Below are 16,657 nucleotides of genomic sequence, written 5' to 3'. Positions count from 1 at the left end.
CAAAGGACTGAGCCGGGCCCCATGGCGCACCTCATCCCAGCTACTCGGGAGGCTGAGGCAAGAGGATGGCAAGTTCAAAGTCAGCCTCAGCAACTTAGCAAGACTCTGTCTCAAAATAAAATAAAAAGGGCAGGGGTGTGGCTCAGCACTTGCTCCAAGCCCTGGGCTCCATCCCCTGAACAGTGGGGGGAAATCCTGACACGTGCAGCTGGAGCTGCGGAAGAAAGAGAACAGAGGAAGACAGACCTGTAGAAAGAGGCACTGAGAACTCCACAATTTGCAAAGAATATAATCTGTCCAGTTTACAAACTTAAGAAGCTTACTTAACTCCACAGGGCACACCCTGGCCTGGGCACATGCTGGATTTCTTCTCCAGTATGCCATGTGGGGGAAACGATGCCTGTGGACCTGGGCATTCCAGCCTCAGCCCTGTTGCTTAACCAGCTGTGTGACCTCACCAGAACCACTCACCCTCTCTGAGCCAAGGCTGCCCCATGGGTAAAATGGAGATCATCATCACTACCTGTCACAGTTCTCCTAGAGTGTATGTGAAACTCAAATAGCCTGTAGACTAGAAAGTTCTCTGGAGGTTCTGGCAGAGGCTTGCAAATGCAGGAGATTCAGATACTGTCGGGGACTCTCCCTCTCCCTGTCCTTCACCCTGGGTGCTGTCTACACCATTAAGGATCCATCAGGTGTTGGAGCTCAGAGCAGGCGGCCTGGGCAAGCCCAGCGTCCCTCTGATGACTGTGGCGTTTGATGAGCAGGGTCCAGGGCTGGGAGAGGAGGGAGGAGGAGGGCTGTGGGCAGGCACCCGGGAGCAGAAGGGGGCTCAGGCCCCTGGGCTGGGGCTCTGTGAGTGGATTTGCCCAGCATCTTCTCTGGGCTCCCAGAAGAGGAGCCAGGCCCCACCTGGGAAGAGGGGTCCTCAGGCCTGCCCTCCAGGGGCGCCCTAGGTCCAAGGACACATGCAGGTGAGGGGCGGCCAGGTGAGGCAGAGAGGATCTGAGAGTCTCTGGACGCAGTGACAGGAGCAGGGTCTTGAGGGACAAGGTGGGGTGGCAGATGAGGACTCAGGACTGCCACGGAGAGAGAGTCAGACACGGGAGGGCCAGGAGGGTGGCCTGGTCCTAGCACGCCGCACACACTGAGTCCTTTCCACAGTCCAGAGTTGTCACAGTCACCATCACCCCAGTTACAGGTGGAGACACCGAGGCCCCGAGGGCAGCCACCTGCCAGAAGCCACCCAGCTGGTGGGAGCGGAGCCAAGACTCAGTGTCAGGCGGGCTGGCTCCAGAGTCCTGAACTTGACCCCTGCCTGGGGGTCTCAGGACACCAAAGGGGTCAGAGATGGGCCTGGGGAGAAAGCAAGTGCTGGGCTCAGAGTCCCCACACACCCCTGTGAAGAGGACGCTTGGAGAAAGCTGAAGATGTGGCCTGAGACCTGGAGCTGAGGGACCTGGTGTCTGAGGGCCAGGAGGAGGGTCTGCACCCACGCGCTGCCCAGGGGTGAGAGCCAGCCTCGGTCATCTCAGGTGCTGTGTGCTGGTGCCTGGGGGCCAGGAGGTGCAGCAGGGGTGGCTGGGCAGGGGGCCAATGCCCCCAGGGCCGAGAAAAGCCCCGGGGCTACTGGACAAACAGCTGTGATCCCCGGGTGAGGGTCCTGCGAGAGAGGGCTCTGCAGGCGTCTTCCAGAGCTCCCAGGGAAGGCCTTAGGACAAGGTGGGCAGCCATGTCCCCTGCCAGGCCCACCAGAGCAGGCAAAGCCCAGCACACAGCAGATGGCCCGCGTCTCCTGCTGACCTCCCAGCCAGTGAGCAGGCCGACAGGACGCCAGCCCAGCCCGGTCCCCCTGCAGGCCCTCCCCACCGTGGGCCTCGGGAGGAGACGCCTGGCTGGCTGCAGGCACACAGGAGAGATGCCAGCCTCTCAGAATCGGGACAGGCATTGACCGGGTCTGGAAAGTCAGTACTGAGTATGTGGCGAGGAGCACGTAGCTGGGGGGGACTGGGAGGGCCGGACCGCCCCGAGGGCAGGGGAGGGGCCTCCCTGGGGGGCTGTCAATCACAGGCCTGCCTGCCGTGCACCTCTGTGCTCACCCAGGGCACCTGGCTCATGGTCCTCATCCAGAGGTGACAATCCAAGGGTCACTAATTTCCCCACACTGGTCGCCACGCAGGCCTGGTCAACCGTTCTCTCCTGCAGCCTGAGCCTGGGGGCCTGGAGGAGTGAGGCAGCTCCCTGAGCTGTGCTTGGGCCACTGGGCTGGAGCAGGGCGTGAGGGGCTGGCGGAGGCGTGGGGGTCTGAGTGGGTGGGCCAGGGCGCAGGACCCCAGGCTCTGCCCCTCGGGCCAGGGCATCCTCAGGACAGGAAGCGGGTGCCCGCCCTCAGCCCCAGGCCCTGGCCGGGCCTCAGGAGGAAGCCACCTCCTTCCTGCTGGTGACCTGTACAAGCCACCTCCCTCTCTGGTCACACCTCCTGTGTACAGAGGACAGGACCAGAGAGGGGGACGGGCAGAACCCCAGGGCTGGGCATTGGATCCTCTCACAACCCGGCGGGTGCTGCAGGCCAGTGCTGGCCTCAGCTCCAGCTCCCCATTCGGGCTCCTAAGAGGAAAAGCACCTCCAAGCCAGGAGCGTGGGTCGAACCGCGTCAGCTCTTACACCGGGCCTAGCACTGACTCACTGTGAGGCCTGGGGACAGTCCCGTAGCTGGCACCCACCCCCGGAGCTCCAGGAGGAAGGGAACGTCAGAATGAGGGGAGCTGTGACACGTGGCCAGCCAGCCAGGCTGAGGACTCTGGCCACGTCTGCTTAGACAGTGACCTTGGGAGAAAGGAACAGCAGAGGGAGGCCTGGGTGGTGCCCTTACAGTGGCGTTGGCCCAGGAACAGCTGCTATCTGGCCAAGGGAGACCTGCTTCAGCTCCCACTCCTGCCAGCTGTGACTCTGGGGAAACACTGCCCCTCTCTGCGTCTCGGAGCCAGTGGATTTGTTCACCTGTGCAACAAGAGAGCAATGTGTACCTGCCGAGGGCGCTCAGCCACCTGGGACAGGCACTCAGTAAGTCCACTGGTCTCTCATTTATTCATTCAAGACCAGACTCATGGAGGTGGGTGTCACCCAGTGAGTGCAGAGTTTCTGGGAACAAGGGAAGAGTCTGGAAAGCGATGTTGGTGGCTGTAGGACACCGAGAACGGGCTTCCTCTTGGAGCCCTGTGCTTAGGAGCAGCTGGAGTGGTGTGTGGTGTGGGGTGTGTTCTACAACAGAACGAGGACAACTGGACTGGGAGCACCACGCACACTGGCCCTGGGCACAGCAGGCGCCCCGGGAGACAGACAAGAGTGACTTTCCATGGAAAGCAGTGTCTTCTGGAGTGAGGGCAGAAGGGCCCTTGTTCTGGCAGAGGCCTGACGGGAGCCAGGAGGGAGCCGCATGGATACCTGCAGGACCAGCACAGACCAAGGCCCTGAGGCAAGTTAGGCCAGTTGCAGGCCAGCAAGAAGCCAGTGTGTGCAGAGGGAGGCAGGACAGGGCAGGGCAGGAAGGATGAAGCGTCAAGCCAGCCTGGACACCAGACCCCGCAGGCAGGAGGTGGCCCAGGGACTTTATTCTAAGCAAGCTGGAGCCTCCATCTGACTTAGGCTTAGAGACTGCTCCGACCCTGTGTCTCTGTGGCACAGAGGAGATCTCTCGGGGTGCAGGGTCTGGCACTGGGACAGGTCTGTTGAGCCAGAGGGAACCAAGCCTCGTGGGGTGGGCTGGGGACAAGCTGCAGCAGCCTGGGGTCACCTCTGCTCCTCATGTGACCTCTCTCCCGCTGCACTCTGGCTTCTCGTTGGCTCGGAGAGACACTGGGCTCACACTGGTTCTGGTTTGATTTTAGGCCGTGGTGGGCTGAGGCCTGACCTACACCACACCAAACTCACACTTGGTGGTTTCTGGACGTGCCACGCGGGAACCATCCCTGCTACCTAGTCCAGGGCAATCCCACCGCCCCATCGTGGTGTTCCCGCTCCTCCCCAGCCAGGCAGCCCGGCCCGCTTCCCGAGCCCTTGGACGTGGCCTGCTCTGGACCATGCCGCGTGGCCTCCTGGGGCAGGGCCCTCGCCCACCCAGCAGGGCTTTCACAGCGAACCTCAGTCCTCGGTCCCCTCTCATGGCTGGGCACTATCCAGTCATCACAATGTTTCCAAGACAGGTAGGTCCCTTGGGGGACGTCAGGAGCCTCTGGAAACCCCTGCATCCTGGGTCCCTGAGCTGTGGCTGTGCCCAGCTCTGCCAGCCAGGGGATGGCTGCGGGAGCCAGGGTGGGTGTGGAAGGACGCTGCCCCGTCAGGGACAGGGCAGGGGGAGGCTGTGATGGTGGCCAGCAGCTCCTCCCCACCCAGGCCAGATGGGCCCCCTGCTGAGTGTCTGCTGGCTGGGCTGGCAGGGCAGATGGGCCTGGGGGAGGGACGGGCAGCAATGGATTTGCCAGTGGTCAGCAGGGTCCAGTCAAGCTGCTGGGTCTGATTCCAGGCCAGGCTGGACTGTGCCCAGAGAAGGGGTGACACCCAGCTCTGGCTTCAGCACAGCCTCTAGGGGCTGCCCTCAATCAGACTCCTGGGGCCTTAAGGTGGCCAGGTGGCCTGAGGCCAGCCACCGACTCAGGACGGGTCAAGGTGAAGGAGACCACTTGCTCCCCACCTGTTCTCTTGCAAAACAGGCTCCAGAAAGCCTGTCTCCCCAGCACCCTCAAATCACCCGGGCTTCTCTCCTGAAGAAGATCCTCTGGCCCGGCCCTGCTCTCCTGGCTGGACCACTGGGAAGGTCCTCCTGCGTGCTGAGGTTTGAGGACCCTGGAAAGCAGGCTGGAGGGCGAGAGCGCCAGGCCCGAGCATTCTCAGTGATCCTCGGCACGTCGGATGACTCCGAGCCTCCATGTCCCCACCTCCAATGGCAGACGCCCGGGCTGGCTGCGAGAGGGACCGAGGCCAGGACCACAGAACTGCCCAGCACCAGGGACCTGCTGAGAGTCGGTAACTGCAGCTAGTGGGCATTACCACTGCTGTCACACGTGATCACAGTGCCACCTGGACATGGTAGGGGAGTAAGTGACAGGTGAAGCGGCTGTGGGGGCCGGTGTGGCTCTTACGTCCTGGTGGTGAGGTCTGGGCGAGCCCTGCTGGCTCTGAGCCTCAGTCTCCCTGCCTGCAGCATATTGGTGACTGGAGCCGTTGGTGCTGGGGGCTCTGCACACTGTGATATGCTGTCCTCGTGCCCAGAGGAGCGTGCAGGCCTGACACTGATTCATACGGATTACCCGGGTCGGGACAGGCCAGCTGGCCCACTGGCTTCTGTCCTCCTAGCACCTGGGGTCCCACGGGCCCTGTCCTCCCTGCCCAGTTCCTTAGACCCCAGCCAGCAGGCGGGCAAGGCGGGGCGAGCTGTCCAAGCCACTGCAACGCCTCTCAGTTCTCATCACGTCAGTGTGACCACCAGACCCCCTTAGGCCTGTCTGCTCCAGGCAGGGGCTCGGGCACTGAGCCACTATGTCCCTGGCCAGACTTCCCCAGGCTGGGGTGCTGGGGTCAGTCAGCAGGGCTGGTCCCTCTCCTCTGGCCACTGATCTTGCCTCATCCTGGCCCAGGCCACATGACCCAGCAGCTGCAGCCTCAGGGGGTCTCCTCTGAAACTGGCACCTCATCACATCACGAGCCTCCCTGCAGCCGCGGGGGCTCCCCAGCACCCTCGGAATGAAGGCCCATCTGCCTGGCGACCTCTTGCTCCCCACGCCTGCTTGGAGCTGGCCCAGGCATCCTTCATGTCCCCAGAAGAGGCCACTTACTTATTCAAACCGGACTTACTGCACCCCTACAAAGTGCTAGACCGTATCCTAGGCAACAGGAATTCAGAACTGTGCCCAACGGACACTGCCTGACCAGGGAGAGAGCTCACCCTCAAATTCAGCAAGAACTACCTGTGGCGCAGAGCAAAGCTGACTTCTGCCCTGCCCTCCTGTGGCACCACGCCATGTGCCAGTCTCTGGGTGACAGTCAGGTAGAGGAGGCCAGTCACCCTGTTCAGGTGCCAGCTGGGGTGCAGAGCCAGAGACCCCCATGGGGTGAGACGTGGGCTTGACAGACAGATGAGGCCAACTCTAGTGGTGTGATGGCAGCAGCCGCGTCCCCAGCACCTCGGTTCTGAATACAGGCAGGCCCTCGGGTGCTGTGGCTGCTCTCTGGGACCCTCCTGCTGTGGCCTCCAGGCTCCCTGCCCCTCTTCCACCTCCCTTGCAGCCCCCTCTCCTGACCCTCTGCTGGTACAGATGTCCACCTGGGTTACCAGATGGCCATTGAGGAAGTGGCAGTTCCCGAGGTATGGGTGTGGCCTAAGGGGACTGCAGTGCCACCACACTCGCCAACCTGCCACTGGGATCACAACGCCCCTTACAGAGAAGAGAGGTGCACAGACCAGAGCCCCCCGCCCCAGATGCTGCCCACATCCTCAGGCGCCCCTCCTACAGCCAGGCACATGGTCCAGCTGCTGCTCTGTGGGTGACAACAGCGATAGCCAGTGTGGAGACCCCCCTCCCCTTTGGTCTCCTGCTTAGACCATAAGGAGCACTGCACAGTGTGGCCCCATTGAGTGGTGGAGTCAGCCTGAAGGGGTGGGTGGGCATCACTCTCCCTTCTTACACAGGGAAACCGAGGCTGGGGGAGGGGAGTCCACCATGCTCTGGGGAACCCAGTGGGAGGTGGAGAGGACCCTGACCTGTGGCGCTCACCCAGCCTGTGGATGAACACTCCTGCCAGAGCTGATGCCAAGCACCTGCGTTTGATAGCTAGTTCAAGAACTTCTAAAAATGTCACTGTTGGCTCCCTCCAGCCAACATGGCCAGCCTGGGCACACCCTGGCAAAGTGAGCCACCTAGGAGGCCTGAGGTCAGACTCTGGCACCAATGTCACCGCTGAGTTCAGAATCTTCCCTCAGAAGCACCTGCACCCACCCAGCCCAGTACAGCCCCAGGAGGCTCCGGTGCACTCGGCAGGATCCTTGCCAGCCACGGAACCCCGGCCAGTACCACAGAGGCCACGCCAGGGAGCTCAGCTGGAAGGAAGGACAGGGAGGCCCACTCCAGCCACGTGCCTTCTAGCTGTGATCAATCCCTCAGTTATGGCTTGCAGGGGCCTGGCCAAGAGAGGTCAGGTGCTGTCCCCGTGCTGGGTGGGTGCCAGCCTCGGATGCCAGGTGAGGGTACTGGACCAGCCTCAGGGTCCCTCTGTGACCTTTTTGTCCATAGATGCTCTGGCTTGGGCAAGATGAAGGGGCTGGAGGACAGGCAGCATGGGACCCAGGGCCCCACCCCTGCCACCTGCCCCTGCAGGGGCAAACCCTGGGCCTTCCCCCTTCCCCCTCCCTCCAGCTTGACGAGCGTCTCCCTCCCCCAGGAGCTCGCAGGCTGCAGGTGAGGTCTGGCTCTCCACCTCAGGTTCCCAGGACAGCTCTTCTCCAGGTCCCTCTGCCAGGGCTGGTGGGACCTGGCCCTGACCTGCAGCCAGCCATCCGCCAGTCATTCATTGACCCAATGTTCACCCATGTCTAGTCCGTGTGGAGTCCCTGGGGCTGGGCCACCAAGGTGGATGTGCAGATGGCTTATGCCTCCATGGTGGCTGGGAGGGAGACAAAAAAGGAAACCAGTAAACTCATTCCAGCCTCACAGGTTCTGGGGAAGAAGTCTGTGCCAGGAGTGGGCAGAACCCCCAAGAGAGCACAGTACAGCCTAGTGGTCAGAAACAGCTGCTTTGGCCAGCCCTGGATCCCAGCTTCCCTTCCTCTCCTTAGTCATCTGAGGAGGCTACTCACCCCCGGCCAGTCTCCTCGTCTGTCCATGGGCTTAAGGCTAACCCTGCCCCAGAGGGCCTTGAGGGTTAATGAGGGACAAGTGTTCCACAGACAGGACTAGACTGGTCCCAACCATTTCACAAAGGACAGAGCTGGAAGTCTGACTCAACCCGATTTCAAGACCAAGATAAAGCGACCACAAACAAGAGTGTGGCGTTGGTGGAAGGCGAGACAGAGAGATCCCTGCAGCAGGCAGGCGACCAGGAACCACCTGCGATTCCACGACCAGCTGGCCTTCCCAGAGGCACGGAGGCCGGTCGCTGAGGAAAGGGTGGTCCACGCAGGAAGAAGCCAGGAGGAGCCAACGGCTCAATGTGAAAGTCAAGACGATAAATCTACAGGGGAATTTTGGCAGCTTTTATTTTTTAGACAAGACCCAAAGAGCAAGAGCAACAAAAGAAAAATGGATTTCTTAGACTTTATCAGAATTAAAGCATTTGTTCTTTGAAAGAAACTATTATGAAAACAAAACGTCGTGCCACAGGATGGGAGAAAACACCTGTAACGCAGGCACCTGACTGTTGAGAGCCACAGCTGAAGGGGCCCAGCAAACTTCCAGCTGATTGGCTCACCCTGGCCCCAGCAAACCTCCAGCTGCCAGCTGATTGGCTCCTCTGCGGTGATGCTCATTGGGCTGTTTCCCCGCCCTTTCAGACCACGGAGCTGCTCATTGGGGGACTCTTTTGGCTCCACCCATGCAACCCAGCCAATCAGCCTCAAGAGAGGAGGAGAGGGGGTTGAGAGGCTCTTTGGAAGCCGGTGATGGCGCTTGGGCTCTGAGGGAATTCCTGAAGAGCTCTGTGGTGCAGCGTGTGTGTGTTCTAAAAATAAAGTTCATTTCTGCTGGACAAGTGGCTCGTGAATTGTGCCCAGCCAGACTGTGGCACCTGACCAGCCACTCGCATCCAAAGCTCATAAGGGCACAGCGCTCAGTGGGAACACAGCAGCCAGAGGGAGAGGCGGGTAGAGGCCACCAGAGGTCTGGCTCTCCACCTCGTGTTCCCAGGAGAAGACCTCGTGTCCACAGACAGGCAGTGGACACAGGGGAGGCACACCACATCCTGGGCCATCGGGAGGAGCAAATTGAAACCATGAGGCGACACTGGGACTCACCCACGAGGACAGATAGATTAAAAAGTCCCGGCTGGTGTCCATGAGGAGTGGCTCGAATCCCGACACTGCCAGGACTGTGTAATGAAGCTGCCCCTCGGGATCAGCCTGGTAGGATCCTAAAGAGCCACACAGGCCTACCATGCAACCCACCCGTTCCTCATAGCCAAGAGGAAGCAAAGCACACGCATGTGCAAGATGTGAGTATCCCTGTTCACAGCGGCCGGTCCACCCAGCTCAGACCTGGAACAACCCAAGTTTCCATCGACAAGTAGAAGGATGAACAATTGTGACCCAGCCACTCCGTGGGCTACTACTTAGCAATGGTAAAGACCACCCTAGGCATGTGTGAGACCGCGGGGGCACTCTCAGAGTGAATCAGCTGGGGGAAAGGAACCAGACCAAACAGGCCTGCGTGGTGACTCCATTTATATGGACGTCTAGAAAGTATGGATCAATACACAGCAATAGAGAGCACGTGGGTGGCCAGGCGGGTACAGGGTAGAGATGGAATGGACCACCTGGGGACAAGGGGACCTCACAGGAGGTGCTGGTTTCATGTGCATGTGGCCAAGACCCTAAGCTCTTGCTGTGTATTAAAGTGTGGCCAAGACCCCACTGTATTAAAATGTTAAAGGGAGAAAAGGGGAAGCAGCTGCCCTCATGGGAGGCCTCCAGAGAATCGCAGGTCTGACCCCGGGACCGTGGGTCCTCGACACCACCCCAAGTAACCTTGAGAAGGGAAAGAAGCCTTTGGTGCAGTTTTCATCAATCAAGTGCATCCTACCTGTCAAGACACAGTTCACCCAGATTTGTCCAAGGAGGCCTGGCCCACCCGCCTTGGCACAAGCACCACGCTGTGCCCCACGGGGTGGAACTGCATCCATCGCCTAGGGTTAGACATCCCCTCCCTCTTCCAGGTGCTGGCAGCCCGCCAGAGGCCGGCAGGAAGCTGCAAGGCAGGGCGGCCTGCGCTGAGCCAGGGGCTGCCCCCTCTGCCATAGAGCCCTTCACACACGTGGCGTGGCGGGCAGAGGAAGGGACCTGAAAACCAGGGCACAGCCAAGAGTGGCCACCTGCTGGCAGGTTCCCACCAGAAACATCCAGTCCTATTGGACAGCCGAAGTCTGCAGCAGAATGAAGCCCAGGCAAAGGGTGGAGGGCTTTGACGGAGGCTGAGCCAGGCCAGTGTGACTGGTGTTCCTCTCCTCGTCCGTCTCCAAGTGGGGCACTGTCAGGACTCTAAGGACCCTGGGCTTCCCTGTCCATGCATGAAGTCCCCTGGAGCTGACACATTATCCTGCAGTTTGCCTGAATCGGTAGTTCTCAGATGGTGTCCTGAGACCCTTGGGGGTCCCCAAGACCCTTCCAGGCGTTTACAACTCCATGTTGTGTGAGGTGGTGACCGACAATACTCCAGCCACACAGCCGCACACCAGACAAAGCAGCAGCCCTCTATTAAGCCAGGCATTAAAGAGGTTTACCAAACACCACTCTTCTTACTACTGCTTTGTCTTGGAAAGTATAGTTTTTCAGAAAAACATTATTTATGTTAGCATGTAATGAATTGTAATTTTTATTTTGAAATAAATTCATATATAAATCTTTTAACAGTCTAGGTTTTATTTTATAATATGGCAAATATCAACAGACAGAGCCCACATAAACAAGGGCATTTTGGGGATCTTGAATAATTTTTAAGAATGTAAAGACCAAAAAGTTTGGCAACAACTGCCCTAAAAGCATGTTGGGCAATTTGGCTGCTTGACTTGACGGATCAAGGCATCTACAGATCTACGGATCAAGCGCATTCCTTAGCGCTTGGAGTGCCCGGCCTGCTGAGGACTCTCCCAAGCTCCTGGGTTTGTAGCTTTGGTCACAAGGCACCCAGAGCCTAATGTCAAAGTCAAGGCTGGCCAAAGCCCCTAAATAAACACCTCAGAATTGGGCCGTAGCTCCCCCACCTCCCTGCTCCCACTTGTGATGGTCCAGGGCTGGGAGCCGATCACTATCTATCAGAAATGTTTGTGCCACATGATTCGACCCACCTGCCCCTCTGGGAATGTGACCAGGGCAGAGACTTCTATCTCTGGACTCGGTTCATAGTAGGGACACAGTTAATCGTGAGCACAGATGTGCCGGAGAGGGGCTTTGGAGCACTTTCAGCAGCTGTTCCTGCACACCACCCAACCACAGGCACACGTGCATGCAATGGGGAGAGCGTGGCACACTGGTAGCTGGTGTGTCCAGAGTGCTCACCCTCCCTGGCCCTCCTCTCTCGCCCCTTCCTTCCTGGGTCCTTGTCCTCCTCCCTCCTCCCATCTCTGCACTAGGCCAGGAGTGTGGAGGCAGGGAGCAGTCCCTTCCCTAGGGCTCCCAGGCTCCTGGGGGAGTCAGGGATGTAACAAGCACCACGTGGTGCAGCCCAGCCTGGGGGTCAGGAGCGGCCTCCCGGAGGAAGTGGAGCTGCATCCTGAATCCTCCTGAACTGAGGGCACAAACACTGCAGGCGGGAGGCATCCTGGGTGGCAAGGGCAGGTGCACGGCTGGGGAGCCCATTCTGTAGAAGGACGCAGAACATCGTCAGCAGAGGGGGCCCTGCAAGGACATGAACGACCCACCAAAAAGACCCCACCTGGGTCTCCACTCAGCCAAGGAGAAGCTGTGTCACTCGGTTTGTCTCTGACTCATGCCCATCCTCAAGGGCCAGCTGGAGAACCAGGGAGAAGAAGGGCCGGTCAATTCTACCAAGGCCAGGGAGGGCCAGGGAGGGCCAGGGAGGGCTTACAAGAGCCGCCAGGCAGTGGAGGGCGGCAGCACGATGTCTCCCTCCCTTTGGTAGATGACTGTGCCCATGAGGATGTCCCTCCCTGGGCCACTGGGAAGAGGCAGGACCCCCAGCAGCTCCCTGGTTGGAATGGGCAGACGGCTCATGGGCGGGGCAGCCCCAGAGATGGCGTCCCTCAGGGGTGGCTCAGCAGCAGGAACAAGAACTGCCCCACCTCTCTCTCTTGCTCCCCAAGTGTCTCCTTTGATGGGAAAAAGAAGAGAGAAATTGCACTCAAGTCCCAGCTCTGTGCCCGAGTGTGTCGGGGTGACGAGACGCCTGGGTTGGTGATCAGCTGCAGCTGAGGTTACAGGAAGGTTCCTGGCGAGGCCTCCCCAAGGCTGCCACTGTCCTCGCTCTCGGAGCACACTGCTGCTCTCTGCGGTAGGAGCCCCTTCCGCTGGCACAGTGTGTAGCCCTGGAGGAGGCCCCTCCTGTCTGGGGGCACACATCCTGCCTGCCGGGGGGGGGGCTGCTGCTGCCCCTGATGGCCATGGGCAGCTCCCTGTAAGCAGAGACGCACACTTCCTGTGCTTGGCGGGACACCTGCGACATCAGTCGTGGAGCACCCAGGTAGCACACTTGTCACCCCAGAGACTGCAGGACACCCTAGGTGGCCTGCAGAGATTCCCCATCCTTCAGGTGTGTCAGAATGAACCTCAAGGCCTGTGGGGAAATGGTGGGCCCCCAAAATCCCAAGCTGGGGCCAGGCAGCAGGCTCATAGCAGGAGCAGGGACCTGCAAGAGGCCCAGAGGCAGGAGGCAGGGTGCAACCAGGAGGACGGGGCACTGCCCAAGAAGGCGGTCAAACTCCAAGCCAAGTCCGTCTTGTCCCACCCTAACCAAAATAAGTAACTGACCCAGGAGGTACTGCAGGAGGGCGCGCCTGCCCAAGCCCAGTCACCGGAGCTTCCACAGAGGGCTCTGCCAGGGCCACCTCTCCACAAACAGCAGGTCTGCAAGGACGTCTGCCCAGCAATTGTCTGCTTGACCTCGGAGGATGTCACCCTGGTTTTTGATCCTTGTGGCCAAGAATGATGGGTTCAAAATATCTTATGTAATCCTTGAAAAACTTCCCCTGGCCTCCGCCCCCTCCAACACGCTCGGCTTCCCCGGGCAGCGCTCGGCTGTGCCCAAGGAAACGTTACTCTGAGGGGACTCCTTCCCCAGGGTGACTTTGGTGGCAGGATGATTACAGTGGAGACTTGAACCCCACAGAGGTGGCCCAGGAGACAGAGGGTCCTGGTGTGCAAGAGGCAGGCAAGGGCTGCCCATGCTGTGGCCAGTTCTGCTGGGTGACAGCCCGGCCACTTGTGCATCTTGAGCAGCTCTGGCAGCTCCCAGGCCTCCCCAGCCTCATCAGGGAAGTCAGAAGAGCGTGGCCTCCTGCACAGGCTTGCTGGGAGAGTCACGGGCACAAGTGTGACGTGGGAGCTGGGGTTCCCACTGCCATTACAGCCCAGTCGGGCAGCATGCAGGCAACACAGCCACTAGGTCCCGCGTCGTCACCACCGCCACGTGGGGGAGCTATGAATTCATTAGTCTTTCCATTTTACAGATGAGAAAACCAAGAGGGAAGGTTAAGGGGGTTCCGAGCGTTGGGGAGCTCGGGAGCTTCGGAGTGGGGACAACCCTTCTACTTTTCTCCCCCTGCAGCCGCCCCCCATCCTGCCTGCCCTGAACTGGCTCTCAGCAGGCAGCAAACTGAGGCCTGATAAACAAATAAACCACTGCATAAACGAAAGGGGTGAAGAGACGAGTGTCACCAGGAGGACAAAGCCCCCCTCCCCACTCAGAGGCACCAGGAAAAGCTCCCATTTAATTATGAGGAGGGGACCCCCAGGGCAACCCCCAGCCAGCAGCAACACAGGCACCTTCATTACCGTTTATGGCTTCCTGGGCCCATTAACAGGAGTCCCCGGTTCCTGGGGAGCGATTAGGTGGAGGAGGGCCGGGCCTGCTCCCGCCATCCCAGAGGGCCGGGCTCCGGGACGCAGCGCGTCTCGAATCCAGATGCTGACACGACAACATCCCAGAAACCTCATTTGCAGACCCAGATTAGTGCCACTCTGATGATCGTATAAAAGAAAGATGGGACATAAAGAGCCAGGAACAAGCGTGACCATGGGTAACGGCATCACGGCGGAGCAGGGGGAGCCCCCAGAGGCTGCTGTCATCAAGACCCATTTGGTGACTTACGGATTCCGCTAACTGTTCGTTTTGTATCCTGGTGGGGCCTCTTTTCCCTTTATTTTATCTGTTATCATCCTCATTAATAATCCAGAGGCACACGACGGGGCTGCGGGTGCACGATAATGACCGTTCCAAGCGCCAGGGTGAAACCCAGCACCCATCAGGGCAGGGCCGCCCCGCTCTGACGTTAACACAGCCCCCCTTCCCAGCGTCTGGCTTCCGGCCCCTCTGCTGGCTCCATCTGCCCTCCGGGAAGCTCCCCATGTGCTTGTTCACCAAACAGCTCCCGCCGGTCCTGGCCAAAGTGGCCTCGACCCACAGAGGTGGGCAGCACTGCTCTCTGGGAAGCTGCTGCTCGCAACCTCTGGTCATCTTGTGGATTTCGTGACCCTTCTTCACCTTCCTTCTTGTCAAAACAGGAAGAGGTCACTGCAGTGGGCTGAACGGTGTCCCCAAAGATGTGTCCACGTTCCAACCCCAGAGCCATGAGCGTGACCTTATCTGGAAAAAGTGCCTTTGCACATATGAAGCGGTTAAGAGACAGGAGACCGTCCTGCGCTGTCCCAACAGGCCCTCCCTCCAGTGGCAATGTCCCTGTCGGACACACAGAGCAGACAGGGAAGAGCAGGAGGTGTGCAAAGGAGGCAGAACCTGAGCACTGAGGCACAGAGCCAGGGGCCGACGGCTGCGAGGCCAGACAGGTGCTCCCCACGGCCCCCTCCCCACCTCGGCTCAGCCCTGGGGACTGGCCAGCTGTGAGAGACGTCTGTCATTTTAAGCCACCCTTTGATGATGTTATGGCAGGAAATGTAACATGCTCACCAATCGGAAATGGTGTGACGGTGTGTGACCTGGGCTGGGGTCCACAATGCCCAGCAGAAACAGGTCAGAGAGGGGGACAAAAGCATCTGACCCTCCCAAGTCCAGCAGACTTCGTGAGCATTTATTGCAAAAATCCCAAAGTTTTAAAGCCAACTAACCTTAGATAAATGGATTGGAAAATTCTTCAACTATTCAAAAGTGGATAAAATGGACTTAATTTTTTCCCCAGATGATAAAAAAGGTAGATTTAAAATTATTCCCTAAGGATACACAACAAAGCCTGCATGCAGTCCAGCACGGGGGCCAAAGGCCCCAGTGTAGCTGCTCTGAGCTGAGGTGCGCTATCAGCTGGGACTGCACAGTAGAGCTCGAAGACTTGACATAAAAGGATGTCCACCATCTCATTAATAAGTCTGCACCATGTTCACCGTAGTTTGCACATTTACAACTACCACAACTTCACCTATTTCTTTTTATTTGTGTAACATGGCTACCGGGAGATTTTCAATCATATGTGGGTTCCCATTGCTGTCCACTGCTGGGCACTGATGTAGAGGATACAGAAAATGTGGTCAGGACAGTGCTGGGAGGTAAAGTGCCCTTAGATTAGTTGACAAAAGAATTAAAATGCCAGCCAAATGGCAGACGAGCCAGAACCCTCCCCACAAAGGATGCAAAGACACCCAAAAGGGACCAAATGTTAACAAGCTGATGAGCCAATAGTAGCAGGGACTTCACTGTCCCCTTCCCCCACCCCCAACTCCAGGCTAAGGGAGCTCCAGGGAGCCCTGGCCAGACCCAGGTTCCTCACCAGGGACACGCCAGCCCTCAGCTGATTGGATCCAGAGGCAGCCACCCCCTTCAAGAAGCAGCCAATCAGAGAGCTGAGCCAATCACATTTCTGTCCCAGCAATCTGGGAGAGGGACTGAAGGGCCTGGAGCCCAGAAGCTCAGGTGAGGCAGCTGAGACCACCTGGAAGACGGTGATCCAGAGCTCCTTGGTGGCCTGCAGTCACACCCACATGTCAAGTGGCATTGTCTGTGACCAGCCAGTAAGCCAGAGGGAGGCACAGAAGCCCCAGAGTCAAAACTATGACAGAGCAGGGACTGCCACCCATGTCAGCCCTGGGGACACTGAGATAGGGGAGAACAAGGCCTCGCCCCAGTCCTGGATGGACTCTGGCCTCAGTGACCATGCCTGTCCCAACCCCGGCACTCTTGTCCCCCAAGCCTTTGCCCCACGGCTTCCTCTGCCTGGAACCCCCCAGCCTTGGCCTCTGTCTGATGAAGGTTCCATGCTCAGCTCTGCCTGAGGCCTGCCCAGTTTCGGGGTTTCAGGGTCTTGGGAAGCAGCTCGGAGCAAGAACCAGGCTGGTGCGACACCATCTACATGTCACGTATCCCTTGGATGCCCTTAATTCTACGGGTGCGCCAGCTCCACACCAGGCAAGCTGGCACGTGGGGGGACACACCTGCCTGACAGGGGCTGGGGAGCCTCAGGCCGCACTAGCGGAGCCCCTGGGCGCGGGCCTCCTGCTACCTCTTGAGCTAATGAGGCTGCGTGTGAGCTGTAATTACACCCGCGCCTGAGCACACCCGGGAGCTGGTTCACGCGGCCTAATGGAGCATCCCGTGTTCTACAAAGTTCCCCGTGTGATTTAATTAACCCCCTGGCCCGGGGGTGCTCGTCACCTGTCTCGCAGCCCAGACCCAAGCCTGCTGGGGGCCGGGGCAAGGAGGGAGCAGGTGGGTGTGCACAGACGGTGCCCAGGGGAGCAGAGGTCCCAGGCATCCGCCAGCCAGGCTCAGGTGGAAGG

General features: G+C 59.2%; 1 protein-coding gene and 1 long non-coding RNA gene across 3 annotated transcripts in view; one reads left to right on the top strand and one right to left on the bottom strand.

Moving 5' to 3' along the window:
• Ppp2r2c (protein phosphatase 2 regulatory subunit Bgamma) overlaps positions 1–16,657 on the bottom strand; it is a 97,695-nt gene that overhangs the window by 37,293 nt on the left and 43,745 nt on the right. The window lies entirely within an intron of this gene.
• LOC144366595 (uncharacterized) lies at positions 2,339–10,609 on the top strand. Its single transcript, XR_013425665.1, has 2 exons — positions 2,339–3,063; positions 3,888–10,609. It is a non-coding gene; the product is annotated as an uncharacterized LOC144366595 (long non-coding RNA).

This window comes from Ictidomys tridecemlineatus, chromosome 9, assembly GCF_052094955.1.
Source record: "Ictidomys tridecemlineatus isolate mIctTri1 chromosome 9, mIctTri1.hap1, whole genome shotgun sequence".
Lineage (NCBI taxonomy): Eukaryota > Metazoa > Chordata > Mammalia > Rodentia > Sciuridae > Ictidomys > Ictidomys tridecemlineatus.
This window is presented reverse-complemented; position numbering and strand designations above follow the sequence as displayed.